Genomic DNA, 17,412 nt, shown 5'->3' with positions numbered 1-17,412 from the left:
GAATTCGATAAGGAATAGAAGTGGGAATTGATTGTGGGAATCGTAGGAATAATGGGTTTGATTTGGAGAGGGAATTATGGGACGTGGAAGAGTAAAAATCGGGTACGAATTGATTTTTTGAGTAAAAATTCCCATTTTCTCTTCATTCTTTTTTTTCCGAACAGGGACCCGGCGTGGCCGCGCACTTGGACAGCACGGGCGCGCTCACTCTCTGGAAAACCGGCGCGGCCGCGTGCTGAGACAGCGCGGGCGCGCTTACCTTCTGGACAAACAGCACGGCCACGCGCTGGATCGGCGCGGGCGCGTTTGGTCACTGGAGTTGGCCCTGATTTTTTTGCTTTTTCTGATTTTTTTGTGTTTTTCTCCTTTCTTCTTGCTTCTTCTACCTACTAATGTACAAAAACTTGGGTTGCCACCCAAGAAGCGCTTCTTTTACGTCGCTAGCTCGACGTAGAACCTTGAGCTCAAACGGATAATAGAACGACACTAACCACCTCGCGGTTTGCCGTGTCACCATAGTAATGCTTCAACCTCTGACTATTTACCTTGAATGCCTGGCCCGGATCATTCTCAAAAATTTCCACCGCTCCATATGGAAACACAGTTTTGATTATGAAGGGCCCTGACCACTTTGACTTCAACTTTCCGGGAAAAAGACGGAGATGAGAGTTGAACAGGAGAACTTGTTGCCCCGGCACAAATGATTTGAGCACTAGACCCCGATCGTGCCACCTCTTGACTTTCTCTTTGTACATTTTGTTGTTCTCATAACCTTGAAGTCGAAACTCGTCAAGTTCATTCAATTGAAGCATCCTCTTCTTTCCAGCCGCATCCAAGTCAAGATTCAATTTCTTCAAAGCCCAATATGCCTTTTGCTCGAGCTCCACAGGAAAATGACACCCCTTAGAATAGACCAATTGAAATGGCGATATTCCCAATGGAGTCTTATATGCTGTTCTATACGCCCAAACAGCTTCATCAAGCTTCAAAGACCAATCTTTCCTCGACGGACACACAACTTTCTCTAAAATGTGCTTGATCTCTCTGTTAGACACCTCAGCTTGACCATTTGTCTGCGGATGATAAGCCGTGGCAATGCGATGATTCACATTATACCTTCTCATCATAGCAGTGAACTTGCGATTGCAAAAATGCAACCCCTCATCACTGATTATGACTCTTGGAGTTCCAAACCTTATGAATATCTGCTTGTAAAGAAAATTAAGCACCACTTTCACATCGTTCGTTGGCAAAGCCTTAACTTCAGCCCATTTCGACACATAATCAACTGCCAACAAGATATACTGATTATTACAAGTTGAGACAAATAGCCCCATGAAGTCAATTCCCCAAACATCGAAGACCTCAACCTCTAGAAGTACATTAAGAGGCATCTCATCCCTCTTAGACATATTACCCACACGTTGACATCGTTCACATTTCAAGATAAACTGGTGAGCATCTTTAAACAAGGTTGGCCAAAAGAAACCTGAAGAACAGAAGCTGCTGTCTTTTCTCCTCCATAATGTCCTCCATAAGTTGTTGAGTGGCAATCTCGCAAGATCCCCCCTGTTTTGTTGTAAGGAATACATTTCCTGATGATTTAGTCAGCTCCTTGTCGATAAAGAAATGGCTCGTCCCATATATACCACTTTACTTTATGTAGAAACTTCTTCCTTTGAGCGTAAGATAAGTCGGGAGGCATGATATTACTCACAAGGCAGTTCACAATATCTGCAAACAACGGTTCTTCTTCGTGCACTCTAAACAGCCGCTCATCGGGAAAAGACTCATTTATCAATGTCTTATCCAATGAAGTAGCATTAGGATTTTCTAAGTGCGAGAGATGATCAGCGACTTGATTTTCAGTTCCCTTTCTGTCCTTGATCTCTAGTTCAAATTCTTGAAGCAAAAGAGCCCATCTAATAAATCTAGGCTTCGAGTCCTTCTTTGAGACGAGATATCGAATTGCAGCGTGATCAGTGAAAACTTTCACCTTAGTCCCAAGTAGATAAGATCGAAATTTCTCAAAACCATAGACAATAGCCAAAAGTTTTTTCTCTGTAGTAGTGTAATTCAGTTGAGCACCATTTAGGGTCTTACTAGAATAGTAGACCACATGAAATATGTTGTTCTTCCTCTGCCCAAGAACTACTCCAACTACATAGTCACTCGCATCGCACATCATCTCAAAAGGTTCATTACAATCAGGTGCAGTTATGATCAGTGTCGTTATTAAACTATTTTTCAATGTCTCAAAAGCTACAAGGCATTCATCATCAAACTTGAAAGGAACATCTTTCTCTAGTAAACTGCACAATAGCTTTGAAATTTTCGAGAAGTCTTTGATGAAACGCCTATAGAAACCCGCATGACCAAGAAAACTGTGAATTCCCTTAACAGAAATAGGTGGAGGCAGATTCTCAATGACCCCCACCTTGGCTTTGTCCACCTCAAGACCTTTATTAGAAACTTTATGCCCAAGAATAATGCCTTGTCGCACCATAAAGTGGCATTTCTCCCAATTGAGAACCAGATTGGTCTCAACACACCTCTTGAGAACGTGTCCAAGATTTTACAAGAATTCATCAAAAGAATCTTCAAATATAGAGAAGTTGTCCATGAACACTTCCACATTCTGGCCAATCATATCATAAAAGATGGCCATCATACATCTCTGAAATATGGCTGGCGTACCACACATACCAAAAGAAACTCGTCTGAAAATGAAAGTACCAAATGGACAAGTGAAGGTAGTTTCCTCCTGATCTTCTGGAGCGATACAAATCTGATTGTAACTCGAATAGCCGTCCAACAGATAGTAGTACTCATGACCAGCCAATCTATCAAGCATCTGGTCAATGAAGGGCAAAGGGAATTGATCCTTCCTAGTGGCTTTGTTTAGCTTCCTGTAATCCATACAAACTCTCCACCCCGTGACTGTTCGTGTAGGAATCAGCTCATTCTTCTCATTTGCTACCACAGTAATACCACCTTTCTTTGGCACACATTGAACCGGGCTTACCCATGAACTGTCAGAAATAGGGTAGATGATCCCTGCATCTAGCCACTTAAGAATTTCCTTCTTCACTACTTCCTTCATGATTGGTTTAAGTCTTCTTTGCTGCTCGACCGTAGGCTTGCTACCTTCCTCTAGCAGAATTTTATGCATGCAATAAGAAGGGCTGATTCCCTTTATATCTTTTATAGTCCAGCCAATTGCCGATTTAAACTCTCTCAGAATCCTCAGAAGTTTTTCCTCATCACTACCTGAAAGGTCAGATGCAATAATAATAGGCAAAGTAGATACATCACCTAAAAATGCATACCTCAAATGCTCAGGTAAAGGCTTAAGCTCAAGAGTGGGAGCTTCCTCAATAGATGGCTTGAGGTGTTTAGGAGCTTTGTTCAACTCCTCCATTCCAAGAGATTCAAAAGGCATATCTATCTTCCTCTTCCTGGGAGAAGCATTCAAATACTGCAATTATTCTTCACCTTCATCATCTTCGCTATCTGAATTTTCCAATAAGGCTTTCTCTAAGGCATCGGACCTTAGCAATTGATCAAGTTCTGAAGTAACCACAGAATCAACCAACTCCAATTTTAGGCATTCCTCATTTTTCATAAGAAACTTCATAGCATTGAACACATTAAAAGTTACATCCTGATCCAAAACTCGCATCGTAAGCTCACCCTTCTGGACATCTATCAAGGTTCGGCCAGTTGCCAAGAAAGGTCTTCCCAAGATTATGGGAATCTTCTTATCCTCCTCGAAATCAAGAATTATGAAATCAGCAGGGAAGATGAGTTTATCAACCTTGACCAAGACATCCTCCACAATACCTCGCGGATATATAATAGAAAGGTCGGCCAACTACAAGGTCATATAAGTCAGTTTTGGATCAGGTAAGTCCAACTGCTTGAAGATTGATAAGAGCATCAGATTGATGCTAGCTCCCAAGTCACATAAGCATCTGTCAAAAGACACTTTGCCAATAGTACACGGAATAATGAAGCTTCCTGGATCTTTAAGCTTCGGGGGCAACTTCTGTTGTAGCACAACACTGCATTCCTCTGTAAGTGTGACTGTCTCTAAATCATCTAACTTCACTTTTTGAGAGAGAATACCTTTCATAAACTTTGCATAACTAGGCATCTGCTCAAGAGCCTCGGCGAAAGGTATGTTGATATAAAGTTTCTTGAACACCTCCAGAAACTTCTCAAATTGCTTGTCCAGCTTTTTCTTCTGCAGCCGCTTAGGAAAAGGCGATGGAGGATAGATCTGTTTCTCCCCTGTATTACCCTCAAGAGGAGTGTGCTTAACAGTAGACTTCCTTGGTTCCATTTCTACTTTCTTATGCTCTACTTTTTTCTCAGCCTCAGCTTTTTCAGTCAACACTTGAGTTTGTTCGGGATTCGCAACCTTTCCAGACCTTAAAGTGATTGCCTTTACCTGCTCCTTAGCTTTCCTCTTTCCTGGCACTTCAGTGTCACTAGGTAGTGTATCAGGCTAACGATTAAGCAAGGCATTGGCAATTTGCCCAATTTGATTTTCCAAGGTCTTGATAGAAATATCTTGACTTTTGCACATAAGTTTCAACTCCTCTAATTTAGATTTTTGATTGGCTTGTAACAGCTGGAGTTGTTGTATTGGTGCATATTACTGTTTCTAAAAACCAGGGGGGTTGTACTGCTTAGCTGGATATTGTTGATAAGGCTGTTGAACCGCATTCTGAGCGTTGTTCCAACTGAAATTAGGATGATTGCGATTGTTGGGATGATAAGTGGTTGGCACAGGTTGCTGCGAACGCTGAAAGTTACTAACGAACTGAGCTGATTCACTAGAAATTGCGCACTGATCAGTCTCATGGGAACCAACGCAAAGCTCACAAACACTAGCAATTTGATTAACCTCATAATTAGCTAAAGTGTCCACCTTCATCGTCAAAGCCTTAAGTTGGGCAGCTATAGCAGTTGCTGCATCCAACTCCAGAATTCCTGCTACCTTTCCCTGAGTCAGTCTCTGGGAAGGATTCTAGTACTCATTAGCAGCTATCAGTTCAATAAGTTCATAAGTTTTATCGTAGCTTTTAGCCCACAAGGCTCCTCCTGATGCTGCATCAAGCATGGATCTAGAAGTAGCACCCAATCCATTGCAGAAGCAGTTAATAATCATCCAATCAGGCATGCCATGGTGTGGGCACTTCCTTAGCATCGCCTTATATCGATCCCAAGCCTCACACAGAGATTCTCCAGTTTGTTGAGCAAACTGAGTAAGAGTATTCCCGATTGCAGTAGTCTTCGCCATAGGAAAGAATTTAGTGAGAAAATTTTGAGCAAGATCTTCCCAAGTGGTGATAGACCCTTCTGGTAGAGAATGTAACCAACACTTAGCTTTGTCCCTCAGAAAGAATGGGAAGAGTCACAACTTGATAGCATCTTCAGTCACATCATTGAATTTGAAAGTGTCGCAGATCTCGATGAAATCCCTGATTTGCCTGTTGGGGTCTTCAGTAGGAGAACCCCCAAACTGAACTGAGTTCTGTATCATCTAAATCGTGCTTGACTTGATCTAAAAAGTGTTAGCCCTGATGGCTGGCCTGATGATGCTTGACTGAATGTCATTAATCTTAGGCTGAGAATAGTTCATCAAAGCCTTAGGATTTTCTGCTTGATCACCCATCTCTACTGAAGTCGGTTCTTCAATTTTCTCTTCTTCTTCTTCTTCTACCTTCTTTTCTTCCTCAAAAACTTCCCTTCGAACCACCACAAGTTCTTCCTCAATTTTATCCAGAGTTCTCTTACGAGTACGCGAACGCGTATGCATACACCCTTGCTAGAGTACCTAAAATAATGCAAGGAAACAAATAAGTAACAATATCCGAGTCAATGAACTTTAATGACCACTGATGGAAAGCACATAAACTATAAATTAACATTGCAGTCCCCGGCAGCGGCGCCAAAAACTTGTTAGTCTCTAAACACGCGCTAATAGTACACACAAGTATACGAGTTCGCAAGTAGTATAGAATCTTTTCTAGTTCGTTCCCACAGAGACTGGCCTGGTTAACTAATTAATTCATGCACTTAAGCAACAATATATGGTTATTATTCAATGCTAAGACGATAACAAATAGAGGTTGTTTATAACTAAGAATTAAACTAACAATTATAACTAAGAGAATAAGATTTGTTGAATTAATATATATGATAACCATGGGATTCTAACTTCATTAAATACTTTATTCAATAGCCTTATTGTTCTCAATCTTAGCATGCAATGGTGATGACACTAATCAGACAACACGAAACTGATAAATGCCAACTTTCGTTGCACGAGTACCATACTACCAGAAATCCACAAAAGATATAGAAGCTGAATAGATACCAATTATATTGAGACCCTATATGTCTTTAGAATTTGACAATATAATGGTTTAAGCACAAGTTATCTATCTTGACTACATAGGGCAAGTTTACCTACAAATCATGTATAACAATTACATAAATTTTTGCTAGCATGGCAAGTTCTAAATCCTTAAATTCACTTTCACTTCATTAAGAATTAACACACTATCTTCTAAGTTCGCGACGCTCATAAGACGAATACGCTCAACCAATACTAGGATATCATACAATCACCACACACTAAGGCATCGAAACAATTTACCTAAAGAAATCCATAAATAAATCCACTAGAACCCCACGATAACGATTAGCCCATAATCAGACTCATCATCAACGTGGGTTCCGATGAAAATATGGTATAACAAATGTAGTCTTTATAATGAATAAATAAAACCAAGTACAAAACAAGATTAAGGTTCATAAATAAGAAAACTAGCATCCAAGTTACAACTTAGAACAAAGATTCACGAGTAAAAACAAGATCTTCTTCGTCTTCGTTGAATCGTGCTAATACGGTATTCTTACGGCTCTCCTTAATATGTCTCTAGCTTGATATATTATTAAAAATGACCTAAAGTTATTTATATAGCGGCCCTAATCAGCGCGTGTGCGCTGGATTTCTGAACTTTGGGCGCGGGCGCGCGCTTGATCAGCGCGGGCTCGCTGGGCTTCTGCCAGAAATTAACTTCTTCATTTCACTTGCATATTTGAGCCGGCTTTCAACGAGCTTTTATTCCAACACCACCTTGACACCAAATTAGCACCAAAATAATGCTAATTCACCTGATTACCTAGATAATGCCTGAAATGAAAAATACTAGAAAACACGTTAAAATACTTAACAACTTAAGTACAAACGCATCAATTCAAAGCTTATTAGAGCATTATAAAGTGTCATAAATGCCACTCAACACCCGCCAGGGTTCTGAGGTATGACAGTTGGACCATGGATGTTGTTATATATGTGATATATGTAGATAGAGGCAGCTATAGTATAGTGAGACTAGATATGTATATGTGTATCCAGTTTTGATATGTATCGGCAGCGGTTATGATAGACTTGATGTTAGACTTTTGTATCAAGCATTAACACCTGATGCTGGTGTCGGTTATAGAAAATAAACCTTTTTCAATCTTTTTCTTTTATTTATTTATTTAAATTTTCAGTCTTTACAGCAATTACATTTACTCTACTGTTTTACAGTCTTTTTACATCCTTAAATTTTGTTCAAATCTGAAAAGATAAATGAAATGTTTAAAATAATGTTTTTTAGTTTATTTATTTGGAATTCTAAAATTGTTTCAAATGCTTTGTTAAAATCCTAAACTGTGTAAATTTCATGTTTTAATACAAGTCAATTTGTTTCTTTATCTACTATCAACTATTTAATTAAATTATTAAAAGAACTGTTTGTTTTATTATCAGATAAATGGCACCAAAAAGAAAGACCAGAAGTGAAACCTCAAGAGCAATTTCGAGGAACAAAATAATAACCCCATGAACCAAATGTTCCATCTTATGCAACAACAGATGAAAATGATACAACAGCAGATACAACAACAACAACAACAGTTTCAGCAGAAAATGTTACAACATCCACCTCGTCCGGAACCTCATATACCACCAGTTGTGCCTGATGTTACTTTTAAGCAGTTTCAGTCAGTTAAGCCTTTAGAATTTGAGGGCACAGTAGACCCTACTAGGGCTTGGCATGGTTGAAAGAAATGGAGAAAGCGTTTGCACTTGTAAAATTTGAAGAGGATCAGAAGACTGATTGTGCTAGCTATTTCCTGAAGGGAGAGGCTAATTATTGGTGGGAATCCAAGAAAGATCTAGAATGTGAGGGCATTGTGACTTGGGATAGGTTTAATGAATTGTTTCTAGAGAAATATTTTCCTCGCTCTATAAAGAACCAAATGGAAATCAAGTTCTTGGAGTTGAAGCAAGGGTAATGTCAGTGACTGAGTATTAAGCCAAGTTTACAGAGTTAGCTAGGTTTATCCCAGAATAGGTTGATACTGATGAGAAACGGGCTAAGAGATTTCAAAAGGGATTGCAGCCTTGGATTCGTAGTAGAGTGGCAGTATTTGAACAGACGACCTATACAGCTGTGATTCAGAAATCCATGATTATTGAAGGGGAGAGTGAGTTGTCCCGAAAGGAAAAGGGACAAGGAAATTTTCAGAACCGTTCTAACAGGAAGCCGGGATTTCAAGTCCGGGAGAATATGAATTTTAAAAGGATAGGACAAAGCAATCAGAGAGCACGTAATCATTTCCAAGCTCCAAACCAGCAAGGAATGGTCAGACCACCATTGCCATACTACAAGACATGTGGTCAGAAACATACGAGCGTCTACAACAAGGCAAATGTGACATGCTTCAAGTGTAAACAGAAAGGGCACTACTCCAATAAATGTCCAGCAAGGAGAATAGAAGTTACTTGTTTCCAGTATGAGAAGAAAGGGTATGTTGCCAGGAATTATAGAGGACCGATAATGGCAGCTACTGTTCCAAAAGTATTGACATTACCTCCACCACCACAACAACGATATCATCCTAGGGCCAGTACTTTTAATATGACTATGAAGGAAGCTATGCAGAGTCCAAGTGTGATTACAGGTACGCTTTCTGTGAACTCAGTTAAACCAAAAGTATTGATTGATTCTGGAGCCACAAGATCTTTTATTTCTGATGGATTCCTTGATAAAATATGTTGTGAAATTCAATGGTTGGGCGAGATGTTAATTATAAAATTAGAGAATGACGACCAGGTTCCTATAAATCGAGTATGTCCCGAGTGCGATATCGAAATAGTAGGAAATTATTTTTAAATTGACTTTATACCTTTCAAGTTAGGAGAGTTTGATGTTATTTTAGGAATGGACTGGTTAGCCTGTAATAATGCTCAGACTGATTGTGCGAATAAGAAAGTGAAATTGCGAACTGTGGAGAATGCAACGGTAATATTTAGAGGTGAGAAACAACGGAAGAAGTTCCTAATGATGATGCAGACTAAACAACTGTTATGAAAAGGATGCAAATTTTATTAAGCTTATGTGTTGGATACTGAAAAGGAAAGTCCGAGGATAGAAGATATTCTCGTTGTGTGTGAATTTCCTGATTTCTTTTCTAGATGAACTTCCAGGATTACCGCCAGATCGAAAATTGAATTTACTATTGATTTAACGTCATGTACGGAACTAGTTTCGAAAGCTCCGTATCGAATGACACCGGTTGAAATAAAAGAGTTAGCAACGCAATTACAAGATCTTATGGAAAAAGGAATTATAGGACCAGGCGTATCCCCATGGGGTGCACCGGTATTGTTTGTAAAAAAGAAAGATGGCAGTATTCGACTTTGTATCGATTATCGTGAGTTGAATAAGTCAACCATCAAGAAAAAATATCCTCTATCACGAATCGATGATTTGTTTCATCAACTAAAAGGAGCCGCATGATTTTCCAATATAGATTTGAGGTCAGGGTACCATCAACTGAAGATTAAGGTTGAAGACATTTCCAAGAATGCTTTTCGTACTAGATATGGACATTATAAATTCCTCGTAATGGCGTTCGGTTTAACTAATGTACCATCAACGTTCATAGATTTGATGAATAGAGTATTCAAGAGATACTTAGACAGATTTGTGATTGTATTTATTGATGACAATTTGATTTACTCAAAAACCGAAGAAGAACATGCTGAACACCTAAGAATTACTTTGGAAATCTTAAGGAAAGAACAGCTTTATGCAAAGTTCTCAAAATGTGAATTCTGGCTAGAAGAAGTGCAATTTCTAGGCCATATTATTAACATTGAAGGAATCAAAGTTGATCCAGCAAAGATTGAAGCTGTATTGAATTGAGAAAGGCCAAAGACACGGTTGAAGTTAGAAGTTTCTTGGGATTGGCAGGTTACTATAGAAAATTTGTTAAGGATTTTGCAAAGATAGCTACGCCATTAACCAAGTTAACTCGAAAAAATGAAAAATTCATATGGAATGAAAAGTGTGAAGAAATTTTTCAAGAATTGAACAACTGACTGGTAACAGCACCAGTACTTATGCTACCAGACGGGCAAGTAGATTTTGTTATTTAGAGCGATGCTTCCTACCGAGGACTAGGATGCCTATTAATGCAGCATGGTAACGTAATTGCATATGCTTCTAGATAACTAAAACCTCATGAACAGAAATTTCTTACGCATGATCTGGAACTAGCAACAATCGTGTTCGCACTAAAACTTTGGAGACGTTATCTTTATGGTGAAAGGTGTGAAATTTACACAGATCATAAAAGTCTAAAGTATATCATTACGCAGAAATAACTCAACATGAGACAGTGAAGATGGCTAGAATTGATAAAGGATTATGATGTTACAATCAGCTATCATCCAGGAAAAGCAAATGTCGTAGCAGATGTACTAAGCCGGAAAGAGAGATTGAATATGTTAACTTCTTCAGAAGAATTGATCAGAGAAATTGAGAAATTGGAAATTAAAGTTCGTATTCTAAGGGAATCCACTGAAATGAACTATGCAATGACATTTCAACCAGGATTGTTGGAAAAGATTCGAAGATATCAAGAAGAAGTAATGAGCCGAGAAGACGACAGCCTAATAGGAGAATCACAAGTCCAAAAGATGATAAGGGAATTCTACGATTTTTATCAAGAATCTGGTTACCTAATGTGCCATGATTAAAAGAAGAAATATTACGAGCCGCTCACAACTCAAGATATTCCATTCATCCAGGAAGCACAAAGATGTATCGAGATTTGAAAGAAAACTTTTGGTGGCCAAACATGAAAAAAGAAATAGCAGAGTGGGTGAGTAAATGCTATACATGCTAACGAGTCAAAGCAGAACATTAACGTCCAAGCAAATTACTACAATCACTGGATATTCCGGAATTGAAATAGAAACATCTAGCCATGGAATTTATGGTAGGACTTCCATGAACCAGAGCAAACCATGATGCAATCTGGGTAATTATCGATAGACTAACGAAGTCAGCACATTTTCTCCCAATCAATGAAAATTTTTCGCTTGACAAGTTAGTGCATTTATATCTCAAAGAAATTGTAATGCGATATGGAGTTCCTGTATCCATTGCATCTGATCGAGATCCACATTTTAATTCAAGATTCTGGAGATAGTTTCAGGAATACCTTGGTATTAAATTATATATGAGTACCGCTTATAATCCGCAAATGGACGGACAAAGTGAAAGGACGATTCAAACAATTGAAGATATGTTACGGGTATGTGCGATTGATTTTGAAGGCAGTTGGGACGAGAATATACCATTAATGGAATTTTCTTACAATACCAGCTATCATGCAAGCATCGGAATGCCACCTTATGAAGCTTTATATGGGAGGAAATGCAGATCACCTGTGTATTGGGATGAAGTTGGTGAACGCAAAATTCTAGGTCTCGAATTGATTCAGCAGACCAAGAAAAAAGTAGGGCTTATCCGAAAGCGACTAGAGGCAACTCAAAATCGACAATGCAAATATGCAGATCAAACTAGGAAGGGTATGGATTACCGAGAGGAAGAGCATGTGTTATTAAAAGTATCGCCATGGAAATGATTGACCGGATTTGGCAACAAGGGAAAACTGAAGCCCCGATATGTTGGTCCATTTGAAATCTTAAAAAATTCGGGAAAGTTGCATACGAGTTAGCCTTACCACCCCATATGCAGCATATTCATAACGTGTTTCACATGTCAATGCTTAAGGGATATAATCCCGATTCTAGGCATGTAATAGAATATGAGCCGATAGAGATTCAAGCTGATTTATCTTATGCAGAGCACCCAATAAGAATTCTAGATCGACAGGAGCGAGTATTGAGAAATAAGTCTGTACCTTTAGTACGAGTTTTGTGGATAAATCCTATGGTTGAAGAGTCAACCTGGGAACTTGAGAGTGGAATGCTAGAAAAGTATCCCCAATTATTTTCTCAGTGAGATTCTGAGGAAAAAATCCTATTAAGGGGGGAAGGATGTAACGACTGGGAAATTACGCTTGTATTATATTCTAATAAAGCTAAATTATGTGTTTTATTATGTCAATTAAGTGTATTTAGTCATAAAACCCAAACTGCTATGCGCTACGTATGTTCCGTATCGTCAGGGTATTTTCCTGATATTTATCGGGTATTTTGTTTCGTATTAAAGGCTTCCGTATCAAAAGTTATACGACCCGAACTTTTTTTTAATAGCTGATATTTCAAATAAAATAATTGGCCTTATTTTTCCCAGAATGGCTTGTACCATAGCGTTATTCTGAACATCCAGTTATTTTATAAATTTTCTCGTTCTGCGAAAAATGATTTTCTAGGCCCCTTCGGGTGTCAAAAACCCCACAAAAATCACATTTTTATTTTTATAAAATTACGGGACTTTTAAATATTCCATTTCTTTGCATTTTTGAATTATTCACAATTTTTGGAAAATTTTGACATATATATTGTATAAATTAAATATTTAAAAATTCAAATTAATACTCATTTAGGGGCCAATTAATTTTAATAGATGTATAATTAGGGCCTTAATTTTAATTACGAGTATTATTTTTACTACTATAAATAGCTTAATTTTTATTTAATTATTTATAATTAATTATTAAAAATTCTGAAAAATCCAGAAATTCTCTGAAGAACAAGGTAGGGTCGGATTTCGGGTCAAGAATCAAGTCATGATTTTGAGCAATTCTGAGCACCAAATCGATTGATGTGAGTACTCAAATTGATCCTCTCGATCTGTTCTTTCAATTTTTGGTATCAATTTCATATTTTGATTCGTTATACTCGAATTAAGACTTTTGATACTGGGGTTATTAGATTGTTTGATGATTGGGATAGCTTTGTATGATGATTTGTAGTCGATTCATGGTAATTAATTTAACAAACGATTCCTAGATAGTGAAGTTGGATTATTAGGGTTTATATAAAATTTTAATTTATACGTTTTTTGATTTTGAAGAATCTTTGGTTGATTAGAGGTTAGGGCTTTGATTATATAGTTTACAAGCTTTGATTTGAGATATTAACATCGAAGTTTTATGTACAAATCTGTGATTTTGCTATTTGGTCGGAGTTCAATCGGGTTTGATCGGAGATTGATTTTGCGGGATGTTTTTGGTACATTTTGGCCGGAGATAGACTGTTATAGTTATTTAGGATTGAAACCCTGTGAAGAACACGTCAAACAGTTGGGTTTTTGGCCTGAAAATGGGCTGCCGGAATCTGGTTTGGTCACCGGATTCTGGGCAGATTCTGGTCATGTTCTTCATGACCCGTTTGACCCATTCTCAGAACTCGATTTTGATCCGTTTTGTCAGATATTTTCTTTCTCACAAATGTTTCTGGATTTTTTATTTTATTTTTATTTTTATAAATTATAAAAATCAGTTTTATTTTTTTTATAAATTGATTAACTAATTATTTAATTAATTGATTTATTTTATAAAAAAATATTAAATAGTTTCTGAAATTCGAAATTATTAAATTATTAATTATTAATTATTTAAAAATGATTAATTACTTTGATATATAATCAAATTATTTTCAATAAATCATAATAAATTCATTTTAATTCCAAAAATTTAGGAAAAATCATTTTTAGTTTTGATTTTTCCTAAATAATTATTTACAAATATTTTTGAGGTTCAATAATTTTGAATAATTAATTATATTGAATAATAAACTAATTTATCCCTATTTATTGAACAATAATTGAACCGTTTATCCGATTTAAACAAAACGAAAGCATTTTGACTCGAAAAAAATAATATGTTTTCATTAAAATTAGTTTCAAACCTTAATTTCTTTTGGAAACAAGTCGGCTTTCGATATTTATTCATTTACAGACCTATTACTTATAGAGATGAGTCCAATAAATTCCAAAAATCAGGAAACGAGCTAGATACTTTTCAGTAATGCGAATAGTGATCCGATTTCATTTCTAAAAATTATTCTTAAGCCTAAAATGATTATGTGACTTATATGCTATATTAATTATTTGGTTAATCGAGTCCTAAATGTTAGTAATTATTATACGAGTCAAGTGTCATTTTGAGACGCGATTGGCATACGAGTTGACTAAATAAGTATCTTTCTCTAATAAATACGAAGCCAATAAGGAGGACCGAGCCAGTGTTAGAGAACTGTGATATCCTTGCAGTTAGTCGCGTGACAGGCAAGTTTTTCCCCTATTCTAAATTAAGAATAGTTAATTGCTTTCAGACTTTCATCATAGTTAAACACTGATAATTCCTGTTAACAGACACTGATACACAATTATTATTCCTTTGTTCATATTTTATTTCAATTTCTGATATCTTTTGATTCCTTGTATACTCTATTTATATTCTATTCGATGATATATATACATATATCTTGATATATTCCGATGTTGGGATATATCAAAGCATACCGATTGTCCAGTTGCTCATCTGTGGACTAGATGGTGACGATTAGGATCAAGTATACACTTGATCCTTAGGACCGGGAATTAACCGGATCCTTGTATTATGACTGATTAGCAGGATATAGGTGCGAACTTGTGTCCAATCTAGTTTATTGATACTCGCCGATAGTGGCCTTCATTCTCCTTTGCAGAAATACATATTTACCGATAAAATCATATTACTGGTTCATTTAGCTTTATCATAATACTGTTTATATATTGTGGACTTGTTGAGCAAATTTTGGCTCACCCTCTTTGTTGTTATTCACCTTGTTTGTTTTCAGTTAAGAAAGAGAATGGAACCTATCCGGACTCACGTGGTAAAGAAGTGTGTCAAGCAGTGAGATCCTCTAATACCAAGAGTGCTAATCACGATTCAGGAAGAGAGTTTTGAGCTACCTGAGCAGGTGTAGTGTAGATAGGTGTGGTGTGTGTTTGAATAATAATGAATTTAGTTTAAAACTTGTTTAGATAATGGTTTGTAATACAAATGTTCTGTGAGATTTTATATTTGAATTTATAATAAAGTTAGTATGTTGTTCTTGTTTTCATACCTCAACCTGAAAAGATCCTGGATAGATAAAAGGGGTTAGATGTATAATTATATAAATATTGGTTTGGTGATTAGCAAGTAACCCCCAGATCTAGACCCCGGATTTGGAGGGCGTTATAGCTTATGTATTAATAAGTTTAATAACTCATTTCTGCATATTGTAATGCCTTAGAGAACTAGATGTTGTAAAATGTTCTAAGTCATGTTGACTACTAGCTTGATATGCAAGATAGGTTGGCTAACTATAAATATTAGATGCCTTGTAATCATGTATAAGTGAAATAGAGTTAACTGCTATGAAGATGCTCTCAACGGATGTTCCATAAGGTTTCAACAGATGATCAACTAGAGTCTCAACAGATGATCAACTAGACTCTCAACGGATGATCAACTAAAGTCTTAATGGATGATCCCACAGAGTTTCAACGGATGATCAAATTCAAAAGCAGTTGATAGTGACTTGGTAGTCACATGCATTGATTATATGTAAATGGAATGTGGTAGCCTATTTACAGGTTTTAGAGAACAAAGAAGCATTTCCATTTCCATGCTAAACTGAAGATATTCAAAGATGATGGATAGAGAAATGAAGAAGCATGTAATTAGACTAGAAACATTTTTTCTTATTTGTTTGTTTTTTTATCATGTAACTTGGTGATATATAAACCAAGGGTGGTATTGCGTAAATTACTGATGTGCAAGTGTACACAATCACAAACAAGTAATATAGTAGTAAAAACCAGATATCGTTCCTCAAGGACTGAATGTTTGTATAAATCATAATTAATATCCAACAATTGGGTTATAGAACACAAGAATGAAGTTTTTAATTTATCTAATTAAAATATTTAATAACTAGATTAACTAATTAATAATATGATAGCAAAGAGAGTTGGATGTTCAAATACGAGAAGCCGAGTCAAGATAATTACTTTCCCCTAATATGTTCATGTCGATAATAAAGCAGTGTAATACTACAGCAGGATCACAATTCACTAGCTAGAATTCAACGGTCGTAGGTTTCTCTTGAAATCACTACGGTATAATTCCTATAAAATAAACTAACATATGTTTATGCCAATTTACTCTTCAGAATTTATTTAAGCATCAATTCACAAAGCTATGCATGGTCATAATATATGTCTATATCATAAAAATATTATAATCAAAAGATATAAGCATGCACCATTCAAGTATTGTGTCAATTAACTATAACCCTCTCAGTATTATAATTAACTCGTTAACCTACTAAAGTTGATCAGACAATAGCAAGTATCAGCATGAAAAGCACTTGAACGAATAAACTGCAAGCTGCATACAGTACTTCTTATCAAAACACCAACAATCATATACTAGGGTTCCATAAAAATCCTAACTCATATAATTTAGTTCATAATCAAGGTATCAAAATAATCCCAAAGTAACCAACACATGTTCATAAGAAGAGATATAAAAAGATAAGAGAAAACAAAGCCAAATAGATGTCTCCAATGACTGAATTCTTCTCCGTTGATGGCTTCTTCTCCTCTTCCCTTGTGTGGCTACTTGTCTCTTGCCTCTTCTCTATATATTCGGTCTGATATAATCTAATCTAATATGTATTAATAGTCTTTTTAATGAATTAAAAGAAATACAAGGAGATTTCCCAATTAGAATTGAATTCTAGGAAATTCGTAGTTGACTTTTGAGCTCTGATTCTGGGCTGATTCAGCTGGATATTTAATTCAAGTCCACTTCTGAAATGAAATTCTTCTCATAAGCTTTCCATGGGCTATTGAATCATCACAATCGGACTCCTAAAACTCCAGATATGGCCCAAACAGTGTAGACTGCGCAGCTGGCCCATAAAAATCCGATTTTTAATCAGATTAAATCCAAATCTGATTTTGTAAACACCAAACCTCCCTTTATTATATCTCCTTGATACCTAAAATAAAACATTAATATTTATTACATAAAAATCCAAATCAG

General features: G+C 36.5%; 1 non-coding gene across 1 annotated transcript; it reads left to right on the top strand.

The window, feature by feature from the left end:
• The first annotated feature begins 5,186 nt into the window (after window positions 1-5,186).
• LOC141681260 (small nucleolar RNA R71) lies at window positions 5,187-5,293 on the top strand. The gene has a single exon (XR_012558701.1). It is a non-coding gene; the product is annotated as a small nucleolar RNA R71 (small nucleolar RNA).
• Window positions 5,294-17,412: the final 12,119 nt, after the last annotated feature.

Source organism: Apium graveolens, chromosome 8 (genome assembly GCF_009905375.1).
Source record: "Apium graveolens cultivar Ventura chromosome 8, ASM990537v1, whole genome shotgun sequence".
In the NCBI taxonomy this organism is placed as follows: Eukaryota; Viridiplantae; Streptophyta; class Magnoliopsida; order Apiales; family Apiaceae; genus Apium; species Apium graveolens.
The sequence above is the reverse complement of the archived record's forward strand: the minus strand, read 5'-3'. Positions and strand labels throughout refer to the sequence as shown.